This window comes from Sorex araneus, chromosome 2 (assembly GCF_027595985.1).
Source record: "Sorex araneus isolate mSorAra2 chromosome 2, mSorAra2.pri, whole genome shotgun sequence".
Taxonomy (NCBI): Eukaryota; Metazoa; Chordata; class Mammalia; order Eulipotyphla; family Soricidae; genus Sorex; species Sorex araneus.
The window spans coordinates 16588052-16609324 of NC_073303.1; positions in this window are offsets into that span (position 1 = coordinate 16588052).

Consider the following 21273-nt stretch of genomic DNA (forward strand, 5'->3'; position numbering starts at 1 on the left):
GAGCAACTCCTACAAGACTTTCTACAATAGTTTTTCTCTAGTCACTGCAGTTTCTCTAGCAGCTATTGTCTCTGTGCATATATACCTTATGTATCCCCACCCCGTTGTCTGCTTGATTACATTCTGCATGAATGAGAAGGTGAAAACCAATCAGTTTGGCTTGTTACACAAAACAACCAACCAGATCACATAGATAAAGACCAATCAGATGGCCTCTGGCCATGCATCATCCAAATGGTATATACAGAGATACCTCCCTCCTTCACTAGGACTGTAACAGTTGGAATCTCACAGTAGATAGTTTTTTACAGATTGGTTTTATTCACTCAGTAAAACACGTTGAAATCTTCTTTTGATGATTTTCTGGCTTGGTAGCTCATTTTTTTTTGAAGTGTTGAATAGCCTTCTATTGTCTGGATGTACAATTGTTTATCTTATCGAAGACTGATGGACATCTTGTTTGCTTTCAAGTTTTGTCAATTATGTATGAAACTGTCATAAACCTGTGTATGCAGGTGATTATGTTGACGTATGTTTTAACTCCTTTGGAAGTGACAAAGGAAACAATTGCTAGATTGCGGGGATTGTCTGGTAATATGCATTTCATTTTGAGGGAGACTGACAAAATCTCTTCCAAAGTGGTTTTACTATTTCATTTTCCCACGAGAAATGAAAGTATTCCTGTGATTCCACAGTCTTACCAGAATTTGATGTTGCCAGTGTTCTATGTATTTTTTATGCTTAAGATATTATGAATGATATCTTGTAATATTTTTGGTAAAGTAATGTTAAAATGTATGTTCTTTATTTTCCTTTAAAGGTTTCCCTTTGCAAGTTACTTTTTTCAAAACAGTGTTTCAGTTTTATTTAGGTGAGTTATTAATTTATCTATTTGAACAGTTACATAGCATTCTACAGTATTCTTTGTACTAATAAATCATAGTCTTAAGGTCAATTTGCCTCCTGAAGGATAAAATATAACTGAATAAATGTCATATGTTAATACTAATTCAATAGTGACTTATATGTCACCATCTGTCACCTATCCATCTTCATCATCTAACTGGCCTTTTGTTTAATATTTGTCTCATAAATCCTCTTCCATCTTTTAAAGAAATTCTGCTTCTACATCAGTATTGTTACTTAGAACATTGTCTATTTGAATGCTATTTCCAGTTTACTACCTCTAAAACATAGCCTGGGACTGAGATTGGGGTGTACCTGGTGTTACTAAACACCAATCTGGGTTCATGATGAATGTGGATACACATGATAAGAAGCCAAACACTGAGATAATGGGGCTCAGAACAGAGACAACTATGTTATTATGATGTCGGTGGTGCCAGATGGAAAATGGGGCCACACCACAAATCCATCTTACTGTAGCTCATAGAATTACAACTCAAGAGATAAGTTAATAGGGGAAGCCTGTGAGTTCCCTGGCTGTGAGTTGACTTAGAGGGACCAAGAGATGTCCTCACTCATCAAATGATGGTTAACTGATCATTTCTTTTGCTGCAGAAACAAACATATGAATCTTTTTGTTTTGGTGATTTTGTTCTCTACAGGTAAGCAATCAAACTTAACTTATGGTTACAAAAAAGGGCTGGATTGAGTCCAAACAGGCTCACCCTACCCGAATTGGCCCAAGAGAACAATGTTACATGGTTAATGGTTGAACAATGGAGGTATTTTTTGTCTCTCATTACTCAGGTATCAAGGGACTTGGTTATGACTTTCAATGCTCAGGTGTCAGGGGGCAGGCTAGTTTACTGGGAAGTGAAGCCAGTAAGCTTAAATAAGCAAAAGAGGAAGTGAGATGGGAGAAATGACAATGAAGTTTATACAAAGACTTAAGGGCTCAGTCACCTTGAGGGACTGGGGAGGCTAGAAGATGTATGAACTGACCCCCCTGCCTTGGTAGCGCTGCCTGGAACTGCTTTCACACATCTTGGTTGATCCTCTGGGCAGGAATCAAGCTAATGACTCAGGTAGGAGAATGACCGTGGGTTCGGGTATCAGCAGTACCCAAGCTCAATGATATATGCCTCTGTTTTATTTTAAAAACTAGAATCTGAGAATTACTATTTTTTCAATGATGTTTTTTTGTCCATTTAGATTTATTTAGTATTTTCTCCCACTACTTAGATTCTGGCACTGGAGCAATAGGGTGGGTAGGGCATTTGCCTTGCACGCGGCTGACCCAGGTTCAATTCCTCCGTCCCTCTCGGTGAGTCCAGCAAGCTACTAAGAGTATACTCCCCGAACAGCAGAGCCTGGTAAGCTACCGGTGGTGTATTGATATGCCAAAAACAGTAACAAGTGTCACAATGGAGACGTTACTGGTGCCCACTCGAGCAAATCAATGAACAATGGGATGACAGTGCTACAGTGCTACTTAGATTCTACTCGTGGTGTACTCGATATGCCAAAAACAGTAACAACAGGTCTCACAACGGGACGACAGTGCTACAGTGCTACAGTGCTGCTTAGATTCTTTGCTGTTTACTTACAATATTCTTGGCTTCCTTACCTCCATATTTTCCAAGTATATGTTAAATGTTGCTTATGAAAAGGTTCCTGGTTTTCAAAATCAAAAGTATTATAGCTACCCTTGAAATGTGAGTAGGGAAACAAAGAGATAGTACAGTGGATAAGGCCTTGTGTGTGTCCAACCGGGTTTGATTTCTGGAACCTCCTATGGTTCCCTGAACCCTACCAAGAATGATTACTGAGCACAGCGCCAGGACTAATCCCTGAACACTATTGGGCATAATCTCCTCTCCAAGAGTAGAGAAAAGTGAGCAGGTACTATTTAACCTAAAGATGAGTGTTACAGTTAATGTTCTTTAGACAATAAGAGAAAGGACCCTTCCTTATTTGCAGCTCCCCTCCTCCCCCACATATGGGTGGTTCTTTGATATTCTTATTTCTACTTTTTCTTTATCATAAAATACTCATTAATTTATGCAGTCAATGGTGGCTTATTTTTTTGTTTGTCATTAAATTTGCATTCCTTTCTTTCTGCTTGCATTCATTTCCCCCTATTAAGTATGATTTTAACACTTCTTTCAGTGAACATCTGTTAAGTGGTAAATTTCTAAAGCTTTATTATTATTATTATTATATTTGGACAAGATTGTTTTTCTCTCACATTTAAAAATGCTTAGTTGGGTGCAAGTTCTTATTTGACAATCATTTTCTGTAAATATTTTCACCATATTGTTCTTCTCTTATCTATGTAGTTTTGTGCCTTTCTAGATGATTTTCCTTCTCTAGTCTTTTATTCTTTGATGCTTTAGTTTATTTATTAATTTTATTAAGGCAAAATGATTTTACATGTTTGTGTTTGGGGATTCATAATATTATGTCTCCTTGAAGGGTATGTCATAACACCACTATCAGCAGGATAATTTCCCAGCTTGTGGGTTCTTGCTCTGGATGTGACAAAACTCTCACAACCTATCCAGGTGGACTTTGAAAATCAGTTTTACTTCTCCACACCAAGAAGTCCAGAAACAGTTCCCTCTGTTCAAAGGTCAACAGAATTTTCAAAGATGGTGCTTCTATTCTGGGTTTCTATCACTCTGTGACTTGGGGTATGTCCAGAGAGATTTAGTGATGATGGTGACCTGCTGAAGGTCCTATGGGTTGAGCCTCAATAGACAAAACCTGCCAATTTTCTTTTCCTGTATACTACTTTCTCACTCAATTTGGTGTGCTTCTACTAGGCTGTCAGGATTAAGGCAAAAGGTTCTAAAAATCATTAAAGTATGAGATATGAGGGGCCAGAGAAATAATACAGGTGCATAGTCACTGCCAAAAGTGATCCTTGAGAATAGAACCATGAGTAAGCCCTGAGTACCACCCGGTGTGACCCTTCCCTGCAAAAAGAAAATAAATGAGCGTGTGAACCCAAGACGGAAGTAATGAGTAAATAAACATATTTCATAACTCTTCGGTTTTTCTTCTCTTCCACTACATTGGTGAGTACTAAGTGGTTAGTTCTTGTTATGGGAACACTCAGTGGTGCTTGGGTTTGCCATGTGTTGTCAGGCATCAAACTTAGGGCTGCACATATGTGCAAGGCATGTGTTTTATCATTTGCATCATATTCCTGGTCTTTTAATTTTACGTGTGTGTTTTCAGTAGGGGCTGGAGTGATAGCAAGCGGGTAGTGCATTTGCCTTACATGTGGCCGACCCGGGTTTGATTCCTCTGTCCCTCTCAGAGATCCCGGCAAGCTACCGAGAGTATCTCGCCCGCACGGCAGAGCCTGGCAAGCTCCTCGTGGCATATTTGATATGCCAAAAACAGTAACAACAAGTCTCATAATGGAGACGTTACTGGTGCCCGCTCGAGCAAATTGATGATCAATGGGATGACAGTGATACAGTGCTGTAGTGATGCAGTCCTGTGCTCAAGGGCAGGGCATTGTGAGGCTACTAAGAATTTAAAGGGGCCGTTGGCTTTCCTATGCCTGAGGAAAAGGCCACTAGTTATGGGATGACAAGAAATGGTGCTTTGTGTCAAAACAAGCTCCCTCAGAAAAGGACAAGTTGCATCAATATACATGAACAATTTTAATGTAAATAATTTAATAAACCAACAATAACAATAACATCCATCCCCACCCAAGTGCCAATATCCTTCCACCTAAATCCACTGAACCCCCTGTCTCTGGTAACTACCTTCTATTCTTTTTGCTCCCTTCCCCCAACATTTTTTGTTTGTTTGTTTGCTTGTGCTTTTCTTTGGGGATTAAGAAAAACTAGTTGTGTCCAGGACTGACTCCCAGCAATGTGGCACTGTAGCACTGTCTTCTCGTTGTTCATCGATTTGCTCGAGCAGGCACCAGTAACGTCTCCCTTGTGAGACTTGTGTTACTGTTTTTGGCATATCAAATACACCATGGGTAGTTTGCCAGGCAGTCTCTGCCATGTGGGTGGTATACTCTCGGTAGCTTGCCTGGCTTGGTAGTTTGCTCCGAGAGGGATGGAGGAATTGAACCTGGGTTGGCCGCATGCAAGGCAAACGCCCTACACGCTGTGCTATTGCTCTGGCCCCAAACTTCTTGTTCTCTTATGGGGAAAACAGAGTAGAAGCAGGTTAAGTGTGTAAATAAATAGATAATTGCAACGTGGGGCTGGAGAGATAGTTCGATGTGCTGAGGCATGCCATGCATGTGGGAGATCTGTGTTCAGTCTCTGACACCACATGGTCCGTAGAGCACCTCTGGGTGTAACACCTGAGCATAGAGATAGGACTAGTCCTGAGAACTACCAGCTGTGATCCCCAAACCAAAATAAATAAATAATGTAATCTGGGATAAATGCTTAGATGGAAATCTGTAGAACAAGAGAGAAAGACACTGCGGGGAGGGGGTTCTGGACTGAAGTCAGAGGTCATTATCAGTAGATAACATCTAAGGACAGACTTCTGTGATTTGAAAATAAGCCAGTTATACAAATCTTTGGCTAGAGGAAGTATTAGAAGAAAGTGATTCAGCAAGCCTTGAAGAATGAAATCATCTGTCCTGAAGCCACACAGCTAAAATGAGGCAGAACTTGGAATCAAAACAAGTGTCCAGATATCCTAAGGGGAAAGTGACATAAATGGGGGTCATGGCATGACTAAGGAGTCAGTTGAAGGACGGGTTTGGGGCACAGGAAGTAAACAAGATTGGAAGTCTAGCTGTCTTTGTTCTTTCTTGTTTTATGAAATGAAAATTTCCCCCAATCCCCTTTTTACACAGGGAATGCTTTTTTCTCCAATCCTAGCACAGATGCTAAAATGTAATCCCTAGGTAGCACTGTAGCACTGTTGTCCCATTGTTCATCGATTTGCTCAAGCGGGCACCAGTAACGTCTCCATTGTGAGACTTGTGACTGTTTTTGGCATATCAAATATGCCATGGGGAGCTTGCCAGGCTCTGCCCTGCGGGCAGGATACTCTCGGTAGCTTGCCGGGCTCTCTGAGAGGGATAGAGGACTCAAACCTGGGTCAGTCACACATGAGGCAAACGCCCCACCCGTTGTGCTATCTCCAGGTAACCAAGAGTGAATTTTACTCCAGATTCTCCCATCCCAAATTTTGTCTCACTATTTTGATCTCTGGTTCTATTTTCTTCCTGGTTTCTAGAGAGTATCTTCTAATTACTGTAAGCTCAGCTAAGTATTTTTTTTTTAAAAAAGCCCTTTGTTTATCTTTTATCCATTATCTAAGGATTTATATTGGTTAAGTTTCGGACTTAGTCCTATTTTTCAAAGTGGGAATTTTCTAGTAATCTTTTTGAAATAAATTTTAGAATGTCTTTGTAATCTATAGACTAAAAATTTTGAGTCATATATTGCATGCCTAAGGATGTAGAGGCTCAAGGAATAGCCATTAGAACAATGTCATTAAATTTGCCTCCACTCTAAGATACAAAATGTGATTTTATAGACTAAAATGAACAGAACATATTTTCCCCCACTATGTATTATGCAGTGTTGTCACATTATACAGAACCCATGACATTAAATAAACTGGACGTAAAAACTCAGTATTTGTACATTTTCCCCTTGTCTAAACATGTTGCTGAATAATTCAAAACCACAACAAGTAGAACAAACATATCACACTTCAAGCTACACCTTTAACTGACCCAGGGTTCTGGCAGTCCTTTTCATTCTTTTTTCAATATTTTTTCTATGTATACTCTTTCTGACATTATCTGACATTATCTGACATGGAGCAGACAATGATTTAAATAGGACTAAATTTGATCAGTAGGGAAAAAGATGTAAGATTTCTTCTTATTCAAGCACTGAAATCCTGTATTTTCTCTTTTTGATGGTAAATGCACAAGTTTTGAGGGAATTTAGGTGGATGGTTCAGTTTCCTAAAATGTCAAATTGGGAAGTTGTACCAGGCACCCTACAGAATAATGCCCATTCATTTTGTTTTGAAGTTGTTCTTCAGATAACTAAAGGAAAAGAGAAAAGAGTTTGAAGCATTTGATTGTTAACATGTTGGATGAATTTAACGTTGTTTAATTCCATGATTCTACTGACCATCAAAGAGGGTCTTCAATGAAAAGTCACACCTGAGTGAGTAACTGGGTCACTTCTATCCACCTGCAGTAGTGTAGACCATAGTCAGGAAGTTTTCCAGGGAAGTTTGTATCTACTAGCTGTGAAAAGGCAAGGCACAGAAATGGAGAAATGAGTATACATCTTCTTACCTTGAACAGAGTAGGATCTCATAGAGCTCTAAAATTATAGAAAAGATAAAACGAAGACTGTGATAAAGCAGCAGCATTATCACAACTAAAAGGGGAGAGGCTGGGTCAACTACAGATTCAGGGCTTTCTAGCCCTACAATTCAACTCTTAACCAGGATGGTTACAAAAGCTAAACAGCTAACAACCCCCCTAAAGACATGGCATCCGTGATGGTCTCCTAAGCAGGCCGGAGAAAGGCCAAGAGTAAGCCCTGAGGAGTATCAGGTGTGGCACAAAAAACCAAACAAACAATAAGCAAATAGCCCCCAAACAGAACCAATAAAAATAACGCTAAGGATGAGGGCTTTAATTTATTATTTTCACATTCATGTCGAGAAGGATTCTATATAAATATATCAGTGTCTTGTTAAATTGAATCAATGACAAGAATAGTTGATTATACCTACTTAACTTATTAATAAGTAATTACTATTCTTATTGTAACTTTAAGATATTTCACCCAGTGAATCTGTTTGTTATCTATCTACCTATCTATCCATCCATCTATCTCTCTATCCATCCATCTCTCTCTCTTTCTCTCTCTATCTCTCTATCTATCTAATGGTTTGGGAATCATACCTGGCAATGCTCAGGGACTATTCCCAATTCTGTTAGGGATTGCTCCTGGTGGTGCTGTGGAGACCAGGTGGCACAAGGGACCAACTCAGGCTTCCTGTAATCAAGCCTGTTGAACTATCTTTCTGGCTCTGCCTATACTTTAAGAGTTGATCATTCATACTCTATGAACTTTACCTGACATTTCATATTTTTTGTTTGACCATAAATACATTCTGTCAAAAAATCTACATTATTCTTTTTTTTTTTTTGCTTTTTTTTGGAGGGGTCACACCCAGTGATGCTCAGGGGTTACTTCTGGCTCTGCACTCAGGAATTACTCCTGGCGGTGCTTGGGGGACCATATGGGATGCTGGGGATCGAACCCGGGTCGGCCGCGTGCAAGGCAAACGCCCTACCCGCTGTGCTATCGCTCCGGCCCCTATTCTTATATTTTTCCCATAATTATCTACACCTAGAGGAGATCGTCCTGTTGAGATTTTACTAATTTAAATCTGCCACAATCCACTTGGTATGAGAGACCTGAATTGTAGGCAGGATAGATTTTAAATTTTTATTCTATATAATGTCACATACATACTATATCTTGGGGCCAGAGCAATAGTATAGTGGGGAGGTGCTTGCCTTGCACGTGCTGACCCTGGTTTGAACTCCGATATCCTATATGGTTCTCGAGCCTGCCAGGAGTGATTATCAAAGTAATCCCTGAGCAGTTCCCGGTGTGCCTCCCCCACCCCCAAGAAATACCATAACAATTTTCTTTATTTTATTTTTACTTTTATTTGTGGAGGTTGGGTGGAGGGTGGCTTGGGGGTAACACCCAGCTATGCTAAGGGATTACTCCTCGCTCTGTGCTCAGGGATCACTCCTGAAGTTTGGAGAACATCTGGGTGCTAATGATCGAACCTGGTCATCCAATGCAAGGCAAACACCCTGCCCACTGTACCATCTCTGCAGACTCTATTATATTAAATTCAAACTTAGCCCTTACTTTAAGAAAGTAGGAAGGGCTATAACTGGTAGGTACGGTTTGACAAGTGATTATATAATCTGTACAAGACCCTGTATATAAGAAACAGTTTAGTCTCTGATTCAAAGGATAATTCATAGATATTGATTATGTTACCACCTACTCTCTGTTTATTAGATACCCTAGTATTCTTGATGGAGCAGGAAAGTTGCTGGTCCTTCATTTACTGTCTTTCAATGTATTTTGGGGAGAAAATATGATTAGTATTTTAAGGTGTAATATTTATTTTAAGTTGCTTTTCCAGAGAAGTAGCAGCTGCGACACACATATTCACTTTTCTGTTTTTATGGCAAATACTGGCCGATGTTTTAATAGCCTATAGCATTAAATAACCTCTTTTTTTTCCCTGTGAAAATAATTGGTTGCTAATGAATCATGTTACATTGTCAATCTCATTTTTCTCATTTTACCCATGACTTATGCACACTACTTGTGCACATTAGATAAACATGGGTTTATCCATCTTCTAGTTACCCTTTGGACTTATTCTATGGTATAGGTATTATTTTATAATGCTATAATACAAATACACAGTGAAGTAAAGATAAACATTAAGGATTTTATATGCTAGGGCACAGAAGTCCAATGGGTAGAGCATGTGCTTTGCTCCTGACGAATCCACATTGATCCTGGGCATCCCAGGTGGTTCCCTGGACCTGACAGTAGTGATCCCTAAGCAAAGAGCCAGGAATAAGCCCTGAGTACCACCAGACAGTACCCCAAGCCCTCCCCACAAAAAAAAAATTAACTTGTCAATATTTCAAAACTCTTTTAGAGAAAAAGGAGAAATCTAGCAGGATTTGTGTTTAGTTGATTAGTGTGGGGACATGCTGAGATAAAAATTGAGTTTCTGTTTCAGAGCACAATTTAATCTTGGAACCAGAATAATATAGGAAACTCAGTGAAGTAGGTGGTATTTGTTAAATGGTACTTTATGGCTGTTACAGAATATTTTATGAAGATAATTATAATAGATTCTGGGAAGACTCTATCATTTGGATCTCCATGTAAAGGCTATTGGGTATCATGATCATCAATGATCATCAATTCAGGTACTTTGTAGCAGATATAGGTATTTCCAAAAATCTCAGGTTCTACAGCTAGTATATAAACTGAATTTAGAGTTTGGGGAGGCTTTGCATATGAAATACTGAATTCATTTTGATCCTAGCACCACAAGGCCCCCTGAGAGCTGGCAGGAGTAGCCCCCAAAGTACTTTCAAGTACCAAACTGGGAGTAGCCTCTGTTCACTGCTAGGCATGGCCACCAAACAAAACCTAAACAGAAGCTGAAATGATAGCATTAAGTTGTATTTCAAAGAAGGCATTTTTCCTAAAACCAAGTTAATTGAATACATGCACTTGGTTTTTGATGATTAAACATAAATCAGTGAGAAAGTTTCCTTTTGCTCCTTTGGTTCAACAGCAATAATCAACTTTGGTATCAAAAGTAATTCATTGTAAGATCATGTAACCAGATTAAGGGAATACTCTTACTTATTTACTCATTTTTTAATTTGGGGGGCTATACTGGGTATTGCACAGGGCCTACTACTGGCTCTGCTGTCAGAGATCACTTCTAGAAGACGCAGAGAACTATATGTGATGCCAGGGATCGAACCCAGGTTGGCTATGTGCAAGGCAAGCACCCTAACTGTTATGTTATCACCGTGACCCCTAAAGAGTCTTGCATTGTTTAATACAAGTAGTGCTTCAGGTACCAGACAGACAGAAATAACATGTTTGGACAAGATTTTATCCCTACCTATGGAAGTAGATTGTAAAAAAATTGGCTATACGCAAGGGGTTAAGAGAAAAAAGTTCAGTCTCTTCATGTGTTTGAATCAGTATTCAGAGAAGAGTCTACATTCTAGACATTCAGTATAAAGACTTTTTAACAACAACAATAACAATAACAAAAATGCAACATATATTATTGCCAGTTGAATAATTAAATCATCCCAGAGACCTAGAGAGCATTTAACTATGTTCTCAGACTCTTGGGCATGAACTGGTTCCTGAGAAATAATAATGTTTATCTAGTAGGCCAGATTCACCATTTATTAGATGTGGGTATTGGATGGGTAAAAATAGTTCTGCCTACTTTTAGTTGCTATGTAAAAATAATATTTGGCAATTCATCTAGCATATGCCAACTCTGAATTAATTGCTCAATACCTGATATTTATGATTTTCTTGAAATATTGCATTATAATGTTATGTTTCAGGTATGCAAATTAAAAATTGGCATGTATATACTACATTGATTTCACCACTAAAAGTCCAAGTCTGTCCTTCACAATTTGACTGCTCTACACACACCCATTCTCTCTTTTCTTCTGTTAACTAGGAACTAGTCTTAAATTTTATTTAGTTCATTATTTTTTCTCCTTAAGCCTCTCCTGAAATTATACAGTGTTTTCCTAAGAATAATGCCCTCTAGGTACATCCATGTTGTTGTAAATGGCAGGATTTATTCTCTTAACTTTTAAAAAGTTACTTCAGATTATGTTGAATATATGTCTAAATAATATCCTCACATACAATTTATTCTATTAACATAAGTCAGTGAGGACTTCTGTTATATCTAGGTCTTGGATATTATTAATACTGCCTCAGAAAACATAGGGGTACATAAAGTTGCTAAAGGAAAAATACTCTCCCAGGTAGATGAATGATTTCATTTGTTTTAAAAAATAATGCTCAATTGGAAGGTATTTGTGAAGTGTTTTAATTTAATATGGTTTCCTCCGTCCCTCTTGGAGAGTCTGGCAAGCTACCGAGAATGTCCCGCCCACATGGCAGAGTCTGGCAAGCTACCTGTGGCATATTTGAAGGGACTAAGATCCCCGGGGAATTCTGGACTACATGGGAGATTGTTAATTCTAGTCTCCTGTTTTTGAAAAGTGCAATTGATGTGGAGGAGAATATTAGGCACTTTGGCCAGACCCATCTCGATGCCAGGGTAGCATATAGCTCACTGCTTGCCCTGGGTCCGTCCTGTCCCTCATCGGGACCCTGCTTTTGGGGTGCTAGGAACTGAGGGCAACTGAGGCTTAAATCAAGAAAGCAGATGCCTGGGAAGGAATAATATTCGAGGCCAATTAAATCCCAAGTTACAAAAGCATAATATTGTCTTCTTGTGTATATACAAAAAGAACATTGCTTTAAAGTAAATTATTCAAAAGACATAAGGAGAGGAGAAAGGCAATATCAACTTATAAGTTCAGTGTCCTAGAAAGGTCTGACCTTACAAATTAACAGAGTCAGATTAGGGGAAAAAGCTGATTAACTGTTTTGGGGAAGAGAGCATAGAGAAATAGTTACAGCTAAAAAAAAGGGATGGGAGTGACTCGAGAACACCTTGATGGGTGTGACTGGGATGAACCTAAACTCCTTGTGGCAAGGGGGGAAAGAACAAAGCAACATCATCCTACAAGTAACAACAAGTCTCACAATGGAGACGTTACTGGTGCCCGCTTGAGCAAATCGATGAACAACGGGACGACAGTGCTACAGTGCTACAATGCCAGAGGGCTAAGTCTGACCAACCAAGTAGGTTCAGTTATTTATTAGTATTACCCTAAACTGGTGTTTATAATTTCACTGTGGTAGCTTGAGAAAAGATCTTACAATTTTATAATGATGTCAGTATGCTACTTATCAAGGTACTTGAGAAATAAAGGAAAAGCTATAAAACTATAGCTTTTATTCTATCCATATTAGATACCATTCAGATGCTTGCTGCATTTTAAAAAGTAGGAATGTTGGGTGGCATAAATTCAGACTGACACTTTCTATCATAGAGGGAAGGCTTTATGTATGTACTTGTACCTAATACAAGAATTAACAGGTGCATATTTTAGTGTGATAATGAGAACTGGAATTATTGTTCAATTAGAGGCTGGTAAGTTTGTGTAGAAGTTGGAGGAGAAAGAATTTACAGAACAATTTTTATTCTGCTTCTATGATACATAGACATTATGTGAAGGTTATCTCAGTCCAGTTGAGTTGCTATAACAAATTACCACAGATGGGGGGGTGGCTTTGACTGAGAAGGAACACACTTATGTCTCCCAGTTCTGGAAACTGGCACACCCAAGAGCAAGGTGCTGTCTGGTTTGTTGTGTGCTAAGGGCTGGCTTCTTGGTTCAGAGATGATTCTGTTCTCTCTGCATCCTCGAAGTACAAACAAATGGAACTCTCTGGAAAGAGGTCTCTAATTAAAGGGCACCAATCTCACTTATAAGGGCTGTGCAACTCATCATGAATTACTTCCTAAAGATCCTGCCGCTAAATATATCTTACTGGGGATGAAGGTTTGGGGGTATGCTGGAACACAATCACTTAGTCTATAATAAAAGGATCATTTTCAGGCCAAAGATACCACTCTAAGACAGCAGATATTTTTAAGTAGTGACACTTTAAGGAATGAAGAGGGACCATATATTTATATTATTCTTCTTAAGAGCATAAATTATGGACAAGTCTAAGTCCTATTCACATGGCCTCTCTATAACTGTTTTTCTTTTCCTTCTTCTTCTTCTTCTTCTTCTTCTTCTTCTTCTTCTTCTTCTTCTTCTTCTTCTTCTTCTTCTTCTTCTTCTTCTTCTTCTTCTTCTTCTTCTTCTTCTTCTTCTTCTTCTCCTTCTCCTTCTCCTTCTCCTTCTCCTTCTTCTTCTTCTTCTTCTTCTTCTTCTTCTTCTTCTCCTTCTCCTTCTCCTTCTCCTTCTCCTCCTCCTCCTCCTCCTCCTCCTCCTCCTCCTCCTCCTCCTCCTCCTCCTCCTTCTCCTTCTTCTTCTTCTTCTTCTTCTTCTTCTTCTTCTTCTTCTTCTTCTTCTTCTTCTTCTTCTTCTTCTTCTTCTTCTTCTTCTTCTTCTTCTTCTTCTTCTTCCTCCACTTCCTTTTCCTCCTCCCCTTTTTCCTCCTCCTCCTCCTCCTCCTCCTTGTTCTCCTTCTTCTTGCATTTGACTTGCACAGTTTTAAGTATTTATCATCTGGTCTTATAGGAAAAGAATGCTGAACCTTATAATTAAAGCTACCTGGGTATGGGAGAGATGTCAGCCACAGATCTTAGGGCTAGAGTCCAGCACAAATATCTACACAGCGGCCCATAAATAGTTTATACAAGTAAATACACCTAATTCCTCCCAATTATTATCTAAAGTTATTAAGGATTGTCTTTTTTAACTACTTTTATAATTTTATTTTTGTAAATCATCCACGTGAAGTCTTTCTGAAAGTCTTGCCTGCATCAGATTCTCAGGTTGGTGGAGTAGATAAAGAAGAACTGAAATATTTTATTTTGCTCCTGACATAAGGGACTCGATCTTTATTTTTCTCCTGATCTGCCAGTAGGCAGGATACTCCTCAACATCATTCCAAAGGTCAAGTTTAACCCATTAACAAGCACAGCCTTGTTAAACTGTTCAGCGCAGGGAACCACTACTCCCCATTCCAGTTGGAATTGTCCCCACAACCCAAAGCCAATTCTTCTCTGGGACTGTAAACCAGCAAAATGTAAACATGTTGCTTCTGTCACATGCTCTGCTGGTCCCAGCTCCTGCAGTCCCTTACCCATTGTATCTACTGCCTGACTAGCACGTGACTTTTGCTCTTGCAAACATCCCTGACTGTCCTTTGGGACGCTTGCCTGCTCCTGGCCTCCAGTGTCCGTAATAAAGACTCCCAATTCGGCCTCTCCGAATGGTGCTCATCTGTCTCTCTCGAAACTCTCTTATAACGTGCCCATGAATCCACCTTTCTCCCTCCCCTTGCCCTTCCAGTCACATTCACACCATTTAAATGCAGCTGTTCTCTTATCGAGGAGACAAATGGCCCTGGCTGAAGTCGTTTATCTTTTCTGAGCTCCTGCGGTCTCCTTTGGTGATGATGATGATCATTGAAGTGACACGGTTTACAAAATGTTGGTAATTATTTTTACATTTAATTACACTTTGTTTGGTGGCCTCAAACAAAGTGGTGGGCGGGTGCTGGAAGCTGTTCCTGTCTTGGAGCATTGGGATCAGTCACGGCGAAGCTCACTGGGCCATGAGGTACCAAATGCGGGCAAAGTAAGGGCTTCAGTTTCTTGACCTCTCTATCTGCTACTTTAGCCACCCAATATTACCACCCACCGTCGAGGTGCCAATTTCCCTCTACTACTGTACCTAAGCCCATTTCCGCTCCATATACTGGGGCTCCCTACCCCAGTAACAGATTGGTAACTTCAGTTTTGTTATCTTAAAGGTTTGTTTGTATTGGTTATTGCATCCATCCCTGGCTTTCCCCCTTTATATACCACAGATGTACCAGATCCTGGCAGTTATCTTTCTCCTTCTGACTGATTTCACTTCACCGGACACTCTCTAGTTTTATCCATGTTGCAGCAAAAAAGTTCAGATTTCCTTTTTCCTATCAGCAGTGGAGTCACCCACAGCATATATTTGCTGTAATTTCTCCTTTATCCGCTCATCTGCCATTAGGCACTTGTTTTGTTCCTACATCTTGGCCATTGTCGACTGCAAGGCAGCGAACAAAGCTGCTCGTGTATCTTTTCTTTTTTTTTTTTTTTTTTTTATTTATTTATTTATTTATTTATTTTTTATTGAATCACCATGTGGAGGGTTACATAGTTCTCAGGATTATGTCGGTTATACAATTCTCAAACACCCTTCCCTTCACCAGTGCCCATCTTCCATCACCAACCCCCCCAGTATACCCGCCGCCCCCTCCCACCTCCCCAGTCCCCAACCTTGTAAATGATGCTTCGCTTCATTTACGCCTTATCACGATTACATTCCATGTTTCAACACATAACTCACTACCGTTGTTGGGGTTTCCCCCAAAAAAGAAAAGCAGTCCTATTGCCAAGGAGGCATTAGTTCTCCACTGCTAAGAATATAGAGATATTAAGTCCCGCTGTTTGTTACCTAACTTTTCTTTTTCCCCCTTGCCCCGCGCCACCGAGTTCACGCCTGTTTTGTAATCGCCACGCTGCCTGACAAGGGAAAAAAAACCAAAAAGGGTGGTTATTTCCCGTCATCAGCAGGCGTGGGGCTCTGGCTTAGTTGATAGACCAGCAGAGTGTCTGCAGGCAGTTTCTGGGACCAGAGGTCCTGCGCTGGTATCGGCTCCGGCTCGAGATTCCACCAGCGTCCCACTGTTCCATGTACATAATTTCCCCCTTATATCCCATTCCCACGCCACCAGTTCTATTCGCCTAATGGACATCACACTATGTTTGACACCACGCCGCGCTTCTTCCCGAGAAAGAAGGGTATTTCTTCTCAGCCGGCGTGGGGATATAGCTTAGTTCAGTCTAGAGAGATGGCTATCACTTTGATTGCCTTCAATATTTCAGCAACAGACTATTCTTGATAGGATCTCCCACAAAAGTCCGACCTGTTAAAGAGGAACCATTACATATTGCTAATGCTAAGATGACATTAGGTCGCGCGGCCGCGCCAGCGGCCGCGCGGTTTTGGGTTTGTGTATAAAGTCCAGGGAAAGTACAACCAGAAATAACATCACTACAAACTTTTACCCTTATATGGTGCTCATAAGATGGAGAAATCTAGAGAGAGACTCGGAGTTGAGAGAGAGAGAGGTTAGAGGAATTGGGGGATGCCCGGCTCCCACTGTTTCAGCGCCGTGAGGTCTCTGGTCCCGTGCCGGAATTAGTTCAGTGGGCAGTTTAGAGTCCAAGGGCGCTTCCTTGGGCTCTTCCATCGTGCTGGCTCCGCAGCAGGTTCCAAAAGGAGGCACACGTGGGGGAGGTGGGTTTAAGTATCTATCGCGGTGGGCGGGGGTCGCTGCCCCCGCCCCCTGGGGCCTCCCGCAGGCGCGCGCATCCTCATTCAGCCCGCTCAGCATTTCCATTTTGCGCTCAGGAAAACCGCGGGTCCTGCGCTCTGTTCAGAAGGAGTTGAGAGAGAGAGAGAGGTTAGAGGAATTGGGGGATGCCCGGCTCCCACTGTTTCAGCGCCGTGAGGTCTCTGGTCCCGTGCCGGAATTAGTTCAGTGGGCAGTTTAGAGTCCAAGGGCGCTTCCTTGGGCTCTTCCATCGTGCTGGCTCCGCAGCAGGTTCCAAAAGGAGGTCGTGTATCTTTTCAAATCAGTTTCTTCTGTGTCCTTGGGGGTACGGAGCAAATAGTGGAGTTATGAATCACTATGGTAATTCGATTTTTCTTTTAAATCTTGTTAGCTGGACTCTCAGAAAGGGCAAAGATAAGACAAAGGAACAGAAAGGTTAAAGGTGAGGCCAAGTCTAAATCAAGGCCCTAGGGCAAATACCAGAAAGGTGTGAACTCAGAGCAACCTTAGGTCTCGGAGGGGTTCGAGGGTGATGGTGTAAACAGGGAGGACTATTTTCTACGACTCAACAGTTCTGACACATAATGTATGTGCTTTCCACATGAAACATTTTTTTTTCCCAGTTTTTTTGGGTGAACCCCACCCAGGTGCTTTACCCTTTAATTCTGTTCTGACACCCACTACTTGGAGTGAGCACACACCCCACTGATGAAGAGTTTCATTTCCCTCCATGACCCCTCGATTCAGAGGCTGATCCAGGTGTCCTGTACTTTGGACTCACAAACTGTTAATTGGGGTTTCCCATGACCTCCCCACCCCCACCCCCACTCCCACGGGCATTGGGTTTGGTCAAGTGCTAGCATGACTCCCGGAATCTGGAAATACGTTCCTACAATGCCGGCTTTACTGCAAAGAGTTCAGCTCGGGAACAGCCAGACGGGAGATATGCACAGGGCAGAAATATAAGGAGGTGGGGGGCTGCCTTATGTCCTCTGTCCCTGTGTCCTTCTCAACCTCTCTCTGGGTTCACCAACACAAATTCCTTCCCAACCCCGCCATTTAGGGGTTTTCTGGAGGTTCTGTCCTGGGCACAGCACCACTGTCATAGCACTGTCTTCCTGTTGTTCATCGATTTGCTCGAGCAGGCACCAGTAATGTCTCCATTGTGAGACTTGTTACTGTTTTTGCATCTAATACGCCAAGGGGAGCTTGCCAGGCTCTGCCGTGTGGGTGGGATACTCTCGGTAGCTTGCCGGGCTCTCTGAGAGGGACAGAGGAATCGATCCCGGCTCAGCCACGTGCAAGGCAAACACCCTACCCGCTGTGCTATGGCTCCAGTCCTCTGTCGTGGGCATGATTGACTATATAGTTGGGCATTGGGGTGATTAGCCTTGCAGAGGCTGGAGGGTGGGGTCGAGTTCCAGCCTCCTAAATCATGGTTCCACCCTCCCCTCACAGTAACACCCTCTTCTTCTGAGGCCCATCATTAGCATGACTGAAGGGGTCTATCACCCCCATCATTCAAGGAGTCCTAAAGCTTTTAAGGACTTTTAAATTCCTAAAGTCCTAAAGCTTTTAAGTTCCTGGGCCAGGGACTACAAGTATGTTTCCTTGCTTTTGTGTTCATTGAGGTTTGTTGGGGGGCAGCACAAGGTGAGGCATTGCTCCAGGATTTATTGGAAGGATTATTTGGTGCCAGGGATGGAACCTGATGCTCCCCCATGCAAAGCACATGCGCCAGTCTTTTGAGCTCTTCCCCAGTCCCTTATTCTCACTGGCTTCCCACAAAATGCAACAAAGACAGGACCAAAGGAGAGCCAGGGAGCTTTAGTCAAGCGTTAGCAGGGTGAGGGTTTATTCAGGGACCACCAGGGGGGTGAGAGGCTTGCGTTTCTCCCTCCAGAATACAGATAAACTATGTTTGCTTCTCCGTTTGTCACCTCCAACACTTTGTCCATACCTATGCTTCAGTTCTAGGAGAGTGAGCAGAACAGTGCGAGGGAGAGAGATGCTTTCTGCACCAACACTCTCCCCGAGCGCCGGCTGCCCGCTAATGATTCCTATTTTAAATCCTGGTGTGTCTCCGGGAGCTTCGAACCAGCTGTCTGTGCCGATGTGCTATGACGCGTCATTGGACTGTACGCCAGGTTGTTTGTTTCATCAGCCACGGTGAAGCTCTTCCCAGAGAGCGTGTCAGCGTTTGGCAGATTTATCACATGACGGGGGGCTCTATTTTCTGCAGCAGGGTGGAAGCCTTCCCCGTTAGTGATAGCAGGAGGGATGTTTATGCATGAAGAGAGACTGTTCGGTTGGGCGATCGTAGCCCTCCACAGCAAGCTGGCGGAAGCCAGGCCCCCACTTATCAAGTGGGGCTAATAGGGGATATGCATAGGTGCGGGAGAATCAATCCTCCGTACGGAGACTTCTACAAAACATAATTGCTACTCACTGGTGGTGAAGCTCTCAGCAATGTCAAGGCATTAATGGTGGGATTGATGCTCGGTTACTCCCAGGCGAGGCCATTTCTCTCTGCAGGGGCAGGGAGGGGAAGGAGGAGGGATATCCAGGTCTATGAGCTCGATGGGATGTTTCTTTCAGTAAAACCTGAAGGTGTGCTGATATCTGCGTCAACTTTATCTCAAGAGATCATTTTCTCTCTGTAGATGAATAGTTGTGGGCTGGAGCGCGATAGCACAGCGGGTAGGGCTTTTGCCTTACACACGGCCAACCCAGGTTCGATTCCTCCACCCCTCTCGGAGACCCTGGTAAACTACCAAGAGTATCCCGCCCACATGGCAGAGCCTGGCAAGCTCCCTGTGGCATATTCAATATGCCAAAACCAGTAACAACAAGTCTCACAATGGAGACGTGACTGGCGCCTGCTCGAGCAAATCGATGAGCAATGGGATGACAGTAACAGTGACAGATGAATAGTTGTAGTCGCCAGTGAATGACTGGTTCATTTGCAGGATCTGCTATCCAAATGCACATGCAACTGGGCACAAGCAGGGTTTTCTTTGTCAGGTGGCTGGACTTTAAAATAATGGAGTTAGTGCGGGCAGGGGGTGGGTGTGGATGGTACAGTAGTGAGGGTGCATGCTAGGCATGCTTAGAACAGACTAGAATCTGCTGTCACCTGATCTCCTGAGCACGAACGGATGTGGCCTTAGAGGAGCGCTGCTGGGGTGACCCAGGAAATCCTGGGCCCAGCAGGGCCAGAGCAGCACTGCGTCCACAGGCCCTCCCCTTGCATTACACTGCTAGTTGGATCAGGCTGAATTGCTGGTGGTTCAGAGCCTTCTGAGCACTATTTGAGCACCCTCTCCCCCAAAATCAACCTTCTCCCCCACCTCCACACAAGCATAAAAAGTAAAATCAAATAAGGGATCTGGGGCCACAAAGATAACTCAGTAGGTTGGGCACATGCTTTGCAAGCAGGAGATTGATTCCTGGTACTACATCGTCTCCTGAGTACCACAGGAGCCTATAGTAGGTCCCCAGCACTGCTAGGTTTGGGCCAAAGTGTGTGTGTGTGTGTGTGTGTGTGTGTGTGTGTGTGTGTGTGTATGTCAGAGAGAGAGAGAGAGAGAGGAATAAAACAGCTGCATGAGATTTTTTCTAAACATGTTGCTCACCTATCTGTTATGTAGACATTCTGTAATACTAAAAATAACCAATTTTGTTTCTCTTCTTATGTACCAAATTGATCACTTGTCTCACTTAATATTAAGGCCCAGTCCAGTTCTTAGCTCATGTAATATGGATCAATAGATCTTCTCTTTATTGAAAACAAAAGTTTTTGATTCTTTCAATTTAAATCATTTTTGTTTTCATTGGACAATAAAGACATTCCTTGGAATATTCTTCCTTCCTTCCTTCCTTCCTTCCTTCCTTCCTTCCTTCCTTCCTTCCTTCCTTCCTTCCTTCCTTCCTTCCTTCCTTCCTTCCTTCCTTCCTCCCTCCCTCCCTCCCTCCCTCCCTCCCTCCCTCCCTCCCTTCCTTCCTTCCTTCCTTCCTTCCTCCCTCCCTCCCTCCCTCCCTCCCTCCCTCCCTCCCTCCCTCCCTCCCTTCCTTCCTTCCTTCCTTCCTTCCTTCCTTCCTCCCTTCCTTCCTTCCTTCCTTCCTTTCTTCCTTCCTCCTCTTCCTTCCTTCCTTCCTTCCTTCCTTCCTTCCTTCCTTCCTTCCTTCCTTCCTTCTCTTTCTTTCTTTCTTTCTTTCTTTCTTTCTTTCTTTCTTTCTTTCTTTCTTTCTTTCTTTCTTTCTTTCTTTCTTTCCTTCTTTCCTTCTTTCCTTCTTTCTTTCACTCTCTCTCTTTCCCACACTTCTTCACTGGTACTCAGGCTTCCTACTGATGGTGCTCAGGGATCACTTCCAGTGGGACTCAGGGCACCACATGGAGTGCTGTATATGGAGTCTCTACCAGCTGCATAAAAGGCAAGTGCCTTATCCACTGACTATCTGGTCTTGTTCCTCTTTCTTACATTAGCAAAATGTAAGAGAAAAGTAATGGAATGAAATTTATTATAATAGTATCATTGATAAGGTGGCATTTGACTATATTGCAAAGTATTTACTAATTTCATTGAAT